At 44.5% G+C, this 8664-nt stretch overlaps 1 non-coding gene across 1 annotated transcript; it reads left to right on the top strand.

Moving 5' to 3' along the window:
* The first annotated feature begins 8367 nt into the window (after positions 1-8367).
* TRNAH-GUG lies at positions 8368-8439 on the top strand. Its single transcript has one exon. It is a non-coding gene; the product is annotated as a tRNA-His (tRNA).
* The last annotated feature ends 225 nt before the right edge of the window (positions 8440-8664 follow it).

Raw genomic sequence — 8664 nt, forward strand, 5'->3', positions numbered from 1 at the left:
TAAAAATGGAAGCAAAATAAATCAGTTGACAAAATCCTGAAGTGTCCTTCTGTTCAGAGTCCAGCTCTAATGCCTTGTGCTGTTGGACTTAATGCTGAGACTTCTCTGATCCTATCGGTAGGTGGCGAGCTAAACCAACTTGATCCCGGCAGCTTCCTGGCTAGCAGTCACTTCAGGACACAACCTGACCTCGAAAATGTTAATAATGAATGGGAAACGTGCTAAGAATTGATGAAATGAGTTAGTTCTAGTGCCTAGTGGATGAAGAAGACTATTTTAACTTAATCATTTTTGCATTTAATTTTGAAAGCAGATCATAAACTCCAAACCTGTTCACTGACATTTTAAAATGTTGAAATTAACCAGCTTCCTAATGGGAAAGATGCAGCTACTATTCTTTGTATATCTATTAAAGCAAATACAATATTTAAAAAAAATTAAAGACAAATATTTCCTTTTTGTAGGTAACTTTCTGATTTTTTTAAAAATTTAATTATTTCAAAACAGATCATAAAAAGTTGTAGTTAGTAGAGTTGGGTAATTAACAAATCAATCCTTTGCCTTTTACACATATTACAGAAAACAACCAAAAAAGCTTCCAACTGTTTGTTCTATCCCTTGGATCTGAGATCCCCCAAATGAAATAGTATGATAAATATGTGTATACACACACACACACGCTGTACCAAACTGGTCTATATTGTAACTGCAGTAACTAAATAAAAGTGAGGATAAATCTGTCAACCTCTTGTTATCCCACTTACTGACTTTGAGCCCCAAAGAGTTTCTGATTCCATTTTGTTTTCCCAATGCAACTGGAAAGAAAATGGGAGAAGCCCAGAACACTTGGCAGTCGTATTTCTTACTAGACATCAATGCAGTTTCCAAACTCTGTGCCAAGGTATCCCAGATTCCCACAGCAATTTAATGGGAGGGCGAATATCCTAAGAAGTTGGGAAACACAGTAACACTGCACATTTATCAAACACTACAGCAGCTGCCACCTCCAAGGAGGTCACAGCCTCGACATTAGCTTGCACTGCCCCTTTTCTGATGATGTCACACCTTTTCAAAGCTGGGTTTTTGGCAGTTGCTATGTTAAAAGCACATACAGCTCAAAAGTCAGCCTGAAACAGGGCATGAGGGTGTCAGTGACAAATTCCAAGGTGGGGAAAGTGTGCTGTGCCCAACAGGAACTTGTATTCCATCCATAAGTAAAAGAGTAAACTTATTTTTCTTTCAATTTTCGTGTGTGTGTGTGTATGTTTATGTGTTCCTGGTAGCTCAGCAGTGAAGAATCCACCCGCCAGTGCAGGAGACGAAGGTTCGATCCCTGGGTCGGGAAATCCCCTGGAGGAGGACATGGTAACCCGCTCCAGTATTATTGCCTGGGGAATCCCATGGACAGAGGAACCTGGCGGGCTACAATCCCTGGGGTCACAAAGAGTCGGACACGGCTGCACATGCATGCACATGTGTGTATGCATCTGTGTGTGTAAGTAAGCAGCTAGAAGATTTTAGGACATGAGTGCTTGTTAAGTTGTTTGGCCCTAACTACTTAATAAAAGAAAGTGGTACCTACTTCTTTCGGTTTAGGAGCACAGTGAAAAATTTGCTGAGCTGTGAACCTATGCAAGGTTGGGAACCTCTAGTAAATGGGTGTTCTTATTTATAATGAAGTCTGAATTATAGTGATTGGAACAAATCCATCCCTGAGACTTTGAGTTAAGGGATAATCTTGAATATGTCAGGCTGAAGGCTGGTGTGTGTGACTCCAGATTACCCCAGGGACCAACCTTCCTGGAGCACACAGCTTCATCTTTTTCACTACCTGCAGCAGAGCTAGTGGCTTCTCATGGTGCCATTAAAGCTTGTTTAACCTCCCTGGCCTCAGTTTTCTCATCTGTAAAAGGGATCCAACCCAGGCAGTTATTATGAGGATTAAATGAGCTAAGATTTTTAAAGCATTTAGAAGAGTTTGCTGGTGTTTTACTGGTGTTGATGTTGTGACAACAGTAATTGCCATCGCTGGCAGCAGCAGCACCCTAATTTTTGAAAGCACAAAGCCTTTCACACGAGGGTAGGTTTGCTCATTTGAGATTAATTGCTTAGTCCTAGTGCTTGTGATTGTAAACTGGACCTCATATGACCCAGAAATTCTTACAGTAAGCTTGGCAGGACAGTTTGGGAAGAATCTTACATCACATCTCCTCACATTCTTATTTGGGGGACTTCATGTAGTTTTCTTCCCTTTTTTATTTCCTCCATTACATAATCCTTCTGTATAATCTGTTTTCTCCTCTGCCCTTTTACATTCTGCTTAGAGTGTTAGGAAAATACCCATCTCTCTCTAGACTGTCCTGTACTTTCTTGTTGTCCTAGTGAGTACAATTCTTAGTCCAAAGCATGTGAGACTTTTATGTTCTCACACTGTTTCATTTATCACTTTCCAGGACAACTCTTCTCCATATGGATTAAATGCTGGGAGGCTCTTTGCCTTGATTTTTCTCTTTTTAGAGTCTCTACTCTGTAACAGTCGGTTATGTGATATCAGGTTATTCATCAGCCCTAATGGATGCACCCTCTCAATTACAGGCATGGCATCATCATGGGAAGAAGGCCCTGTGCTGGGCTGTGCAGCATCCAGTCTGTTCCTGTCCTCCTCCAGAATCCTACTTGTGAATTCTTTCAGAATAACGTACAGCTCACTGAGGCCTGTGACCACATTCACAGACAGTAGGATGAAGATCGCTGGGCTCCAAGGCACGTTTTACATTTTCCGTTGGGTTAGAATGAGTCAGAGAGAAATGGCGTCAGCCAGCTGGTCATGAAGCAGAAGGAAGGCCCCTGAACTTGAGAACTTCCCCGGAGGCTTCTTGTTTAATCTCCTGTAACTTTTCCTTGGCAGATCCTACCACTGATGCTCAGCCAGACATGTCCTTGGCAATGAGAGGTCTTAGAAGAATGAGCTTTCAGTTACTGGGTACATCTTTATGTTTCAGGCAGTAAACAGTGGTTGAGGGAGTGTGGCGCATCTCTTCAAAATGAATTCTGAGTCATATTTGATCTGCTCTTCTAGTGGCTTTGGAACATGTTATGACATATCCAATAGATAGAATTCTTTCAACACTCTTCTAGCATCCACATGTGTTTGTGACCTCCCATAGTTCTTACGCTAAGCCCAATAAGTACATCTTTTAGAGAAAGAATAAAGGAAGGGAGGGAGGGAAAGAAAGATGGAAAGGGGGACGTGTTAGTCACTCAGTCATGCCTGACTCTTTGCAACCCCATGGACTGCAGCCTGCCAAGCTTCTCTGTCCATGAGATTTTCCAGGCAAGGATACTGGAGTGTTCTCCAGGGGATCTTCCCAACCTAAGGATTGAACCCAGGTCTCCTGCACTGCAGGCAGATTCTTTACTGACTGAGTTGCCAGGGAAGCCCAGGAAAGGGGAAGGGAGGGAAGAATTCATGTTATTTGGAGGCCCTGTGTTGGCAACTATTTATAAGTTAATGAGTTTCCGTTCTCCCTTGTAAATTGAACAGTATGTGGATCAGAAGCTTTGCCATTTTTGTTCAGGGCTTTTATTTGCTTGGAAAGGACCATAGGGAGGGTTTTGTTAATTTTCTTTTGGGAGACTTCTGTACAGGATTTCTGCATGATTTAATGAATTGATGCTTTTGAATTGTGGTGCTGGAGAAGACTTGAAGATTCCTTGGACAGCAAGGAGACTAAACCAGTCAATCCTAAAGGAAATCAACCCTGAATACTCACTGGAAAGACTGATGCCGAAGCTGAAGCTCCAATACTTTGGCCACCTAATGCAAAGAGCTGACTCATTGGAAAGGACCTTCATTCTTGAAAAGATTGAAGGCAGGAGGAGAAGAGGGTGAAAGAGAATGAGATGGTTGGATGGCATTACGTACACAAATGGACATGAATTTGAGCAAACTCTGGGAGATAGTGAAGGAAGGGAAGCCTGGCAGGCCATGGGGTCACAAAGAGTTGGACATGACTTAGTGACTGACCAACAACAGCAATGACACCACTATCAGTGTTTGATTCCATGGTTCTAGGGAAAAGTTTTAAATAGCAGAAGTAGTTTAAGAAAGAAAGTTTTCACTAAAAGTCCACAAATCATTATACTTTATTGACCAGGATTTGCTCGCAGTTATGTATAAATGTTTGCAAAGGCAAAGAAATTCAACACCTAAGAGTTCCTGAAGACCTTCCAAGGCCACTACCACGCAGTGTCCGCTTTTGAAGATGGCAGGCCCACTGAGTTAGCACACTGGAACCCAGGGAACTCTACATGTTCCCAGATAAAGCGACTGCGAAGCAGGGGCTTTCAGCTCAAGAAGCAATCACTCACTAGTTGCACGTGTGGCTGCAGCAAAGTCAATTAGTCCCTGCCTGGGGCCTGCAAAAGAATTAGGACCAGGGGATGTTGTGAGGCTAGTCTGAACTGCGTGTAATGAATTTGGCCTTTCCTAGGGAGAAGGTGTCTTTCTATTAGATTTTTCTCGAGGTGTGCAGAATAGGTGGGTTTCCCTGGAGTATCTGATCTCAACTTAGTGAGGCCAGGCAGAAAGGAACAAAGGATGCTGAGTGGATCCTGGGGCCAGTCAGTGGAGTTGATGCGTAAAGTTTAAGCTACTGGGATTTGGGCAGAACCAGAGGACCTACCAAGTGGTTGAGGAGAGTGTTCCAGAGTTAGATCACCCCAGTTGAGAAGCTACCTTTCCTGCTTGGTTCTTTGTGACTTTGGGCAAGTTACTTAATTTTTTCCGAACTTCAGTTTCTTCAACTGTAAAATGTAGATGCTAATGATATGGACCTCAGGGGTGCTGTGAAGATCAATATTATAATTATAAGGCTTCCATGGTGACTCAGTGGTAAAGAACCCACCTGCCAGTGCAGGAGACACAGGCTCCATCCGTGTGGTCTGGGAAGATCCCACGTGCTGCAGAGCAACTAAGTCCTTGTGTCACAACTACTGAGTCTGTGCTCTCGAGCCTGGGGGCTGCAGCTGCTGAGTCCATGAGCCACAATTACCAAAGTCCTAGAGCCTGTGCTCGGCAACAAGAGAAGCCCCCGCAGTGAGAACCCCGCACACTGCAACTAGAGGAAAGCCCACGCGGCAGCGGAGACCCAGCTTAGCCAAAAATAAGTAAATAATGAATTAAAGAGACCAGTGAGCTCTCAACGGAGGCCACTTGCAATATAAGTATGATACAAATCAATGCCTGGATCTTGCTTAGAAGAATGCTTTCCTCTGATAAGTACTGTGCTTATTATGTGAATTCATTTATTAGACCTGGAGTTCTAACTGCTATTACTGCCCTACAACCAATCACAGACCTAGCGTATAAACAGCCATCTTTGTGTTAATGCTCATGAGTTCTGTGATCAAGACCCAGTGGGCATGGCCTTCTCTTGCCCCACCATATCGGGACCCTCAGAGATGAAGATTTGTGCTGGGAGTAACTCAGGCGGCCCAGATTATCACCCCAAGGTTCCTTCACTCACCTGTCTGGTTGGACTGGTTTGGAGGCTGGGCCCTCTGGGCCTGTCAGCTGGTGCCTACTTGTGCCTGAGTCACCCCTTGGCCTTGCCTATCCTGGAAGCTGTATTCCAAGAGGGGTGTCCCCAGGGTATGTGAAGAGAGCCAGAAGGAAGCCCCAGACATCACAGAGAATCACTCCCACCATGTTCTACAAGGTGAAGCTGTCCCCAGCAGGCCAAGTTCAAGTGACGTGGACTCCACGTGCCCATGGAATTTAATCCGACGGGAGAGCCTCACCAGCCCCGCCTTCTGGGGAAGCCCCATGTGCATTGCTCTGGCAGGCAGGACTGGTGTCCTAACTTATTCCAGACGAACAAAGCCCCTGGTTGACGTTGGTCCACCCAGCTGGGCGGGCCTGACCAAGAGGGACCTCAGAATCAATGTCTCTTTCCCAAGGGACTGAGTGCAGGACCTTGGAGTAGCTCCTGAAGCTCAATGCCAGGTCAGACCCTTGTTCCCGCTTACTCCTTCCAGCACAGCAACCGATGGACCCCATTGCCTGAAGTCAGTCCCAAATGGCTCTTCTCATCTTATGAGGTTGCCTGTACTCCATTGTTTTAATTACAGGCTGTTACTTCATTTAAAAAATCAGCACTACGATGAAAGGGACTGTCATTTTAAAAGCCAGACTCCTGGCCTGAAAACTCATCCGTGAATCAGAGGACAAATGTTCCCATTGTGCTGGTTATAAATAGGAGCTGTGGAAAAAGTGACAGAATGAGATGAATGCCGTTAAAGTGTAATTACATTTACTGTAAATGTGAGCCTTGGGAAGAGTATTCTAGGCAGAGAGGCTCTGCCAGAGCCTGTGACATGGAAAACCCAGAGTCTCAGCTGAATGCTGCTTTTATGCTTTGGATCATTGTAGTGTATATTATTGTGGGTTGTTCTTCGTGTCCATTAGCCTTACGGGGGGTATTTGAAAGAGCTGTGTCACTCCAAAGGGAAGTAAAAACAATGCAGTTCAGTTCCCCTTGAATCTCGGAAGGTATGTTTTCTGTTCTCACAAGGCCGTGTTTCTATACATCTGTATTCTATGTGTCTAGTGGTAAAGAATCCTCCTGGCAATACAGGAGACTCGGATTAGATTCCCTGGGTCGGGAAGATCCCCTGGAAGAGGAAATGGCAACCTACTTCAGTATTCTTGCCTGGGAAATCCAACAGACAGAGGAGGCTGACGGGCTACAGTCCATGGGGTCACAGAGAGTCAGACATGACTGAACGACTGAGCAAGTGCTATAATCTATTGTTTCTACCTATTTCTGTATCTCGTCCCTCAGTGCTCAAGTGTGGTAACTGCACTGGACATATTTGAAAGGCAAGGCTTAATTGTGTGGGTGTATGTGTTTTAATTGTGTGTGTTTTATTGACTACGCCAAAACCTTTGAGTGTGTGGATCACAGCAAACTGTGAAAAATATTTTAAGAGATGGGAATAACAGACCACCTTACCTGTCTCCTCAGGATGCTGTACGCAGGAAAAGAAGCAACAGAACTGATCACGGAACAACTGACTGGTTAAAAATTGGGAAAGGAGTATGTCAAGGCTGTTGTCACCCTGTTTATTTAACTTATATGTCGAGTATTTCATGCAAAAATTCTAGGATGGATGAATCACAAACTAGAATCAAGATTGCCAGGAGAAATACCAACAACCTCAGATAAGCATACCACTCTGATGGCAGAAAGTGAAGAGGAACTAAAGAGCCTCCTGAGGGTCAAAGAAGAGAGTGAAAAAGCTGGCTTAAAACTCAACCTTCAAAAAACTAATATCATGCATCAGGCATTGGGTCCCACCACTTCATGGAAAATAGATGGGGGAAAAAATGGAAGCAGGGATAGACCATGACTGCTGCTGCTGCTGCTGCTAAGTCGCTTCAGTCGTGGCCGACTCTGTGCGACCCCATAGACGGCAGCCCGCCAGGCTCCACCGTCCCTGGGATTCTCCAGGCAAGAACACTGGAGTGGGTTGCCATTTCCCTCTCCAATGCATGAAAGTGAAAAATGAAAGTGAAGTCGCTCAATCGTGTCCGACTCTTAGCGACCCCATGGACTGTGGCCCACCAGGCTCCTCCGTCCATGGGATTTTCCAGGCAAGAGATTCAAAGACGCTTGTTCCTTGGAAGAAAAGCTATGACAAACTTAGACAGCATATTAAAAAGCAGAGACATCCCTTTGCCAACAGAAATCTGTATAGTCAAAGCTATGATTTTTCCAGTAGTCATACAGATGTGAGAGTTGGACCATAAAGAAGGCTGAGTACTGAAGAATTGATGCTGTTGAACTGTGGTGCTTGAGGGTCCCTTAGACTGCAAGGAGATCCAACCAGTCAATCCTAAAGGAAATCAACCCTGAATATTAATTGGAAGGACTGATGCTGAAGCTGAAGCTCTAATACTTTGGCCTCCTGATGGGAAGAGCCAACTCAATGGAAAAGACCCTGCTGCTGAGAAAGACGGAGGACAAGAGGAGAAGGGGATGACAGATGGTTAGATAGCATCACTGACTCAACAAAGACGAGTTTGAGCAAACTCTGGGAGATAGTGAAGGATAGGGAAGTTTGGCGTCCCAGTCCACGGGGTTGCATAGAGTCGGACACGACTCCGTGACTAAGCAGCAGCAGCAATGTCATAATGAGCCAAATAACATTTTGGCTCATAGCTAAAAATTATTCGTTTCCATTGTTGAAGGACAAATGATTTCAAGCTTAAAAATGTGTACTGTGCTTTGATGAACATGTTGCTTTTGTTCCTTTATGCATTTGGTCAATTTTCTTACATTTTCCTAGGAATGAGACTGGGCTTCCCTGGTGGCTCAGAGGGTAAAGCATCTGCCTGTGATGCAGAAGACCCAGGTTCAATCCCTGGGTTGGGAAGATCGCCTAGAGAAGGAAATGGCAACCCACTCCAGTATTCTTGCCTGGATAATCCCATGGACAGAGGAGCCTGGTGGCCTACAGTCCATGGGGTCATAAAGAGTCAGATATGACTGAGCGACTTCACTTACTTACTTAGGAATGAGATTGTTGAATAAAAGATACATACATTTACTATATTGATATCTTTATCATGAGATTTCCCTCTGGAAAGGTACCAGTTTA

This window comes from Oryx dammah, unplaced genomic scaffold (assembly GCF_014754425.2).
Source record: "Oryx dammah isolate SB20612 unplaced genomic scaffold, SCBI_Odam_1.1 HiC_scaffold_25, whole genome shotgun sequence".
NCBI classification, from domain to species: Eukaryota; Metazoa; Chordata; class Mammalia; order Artiodactyla; family Bovidae; genus Oryx; species Oryx dammah.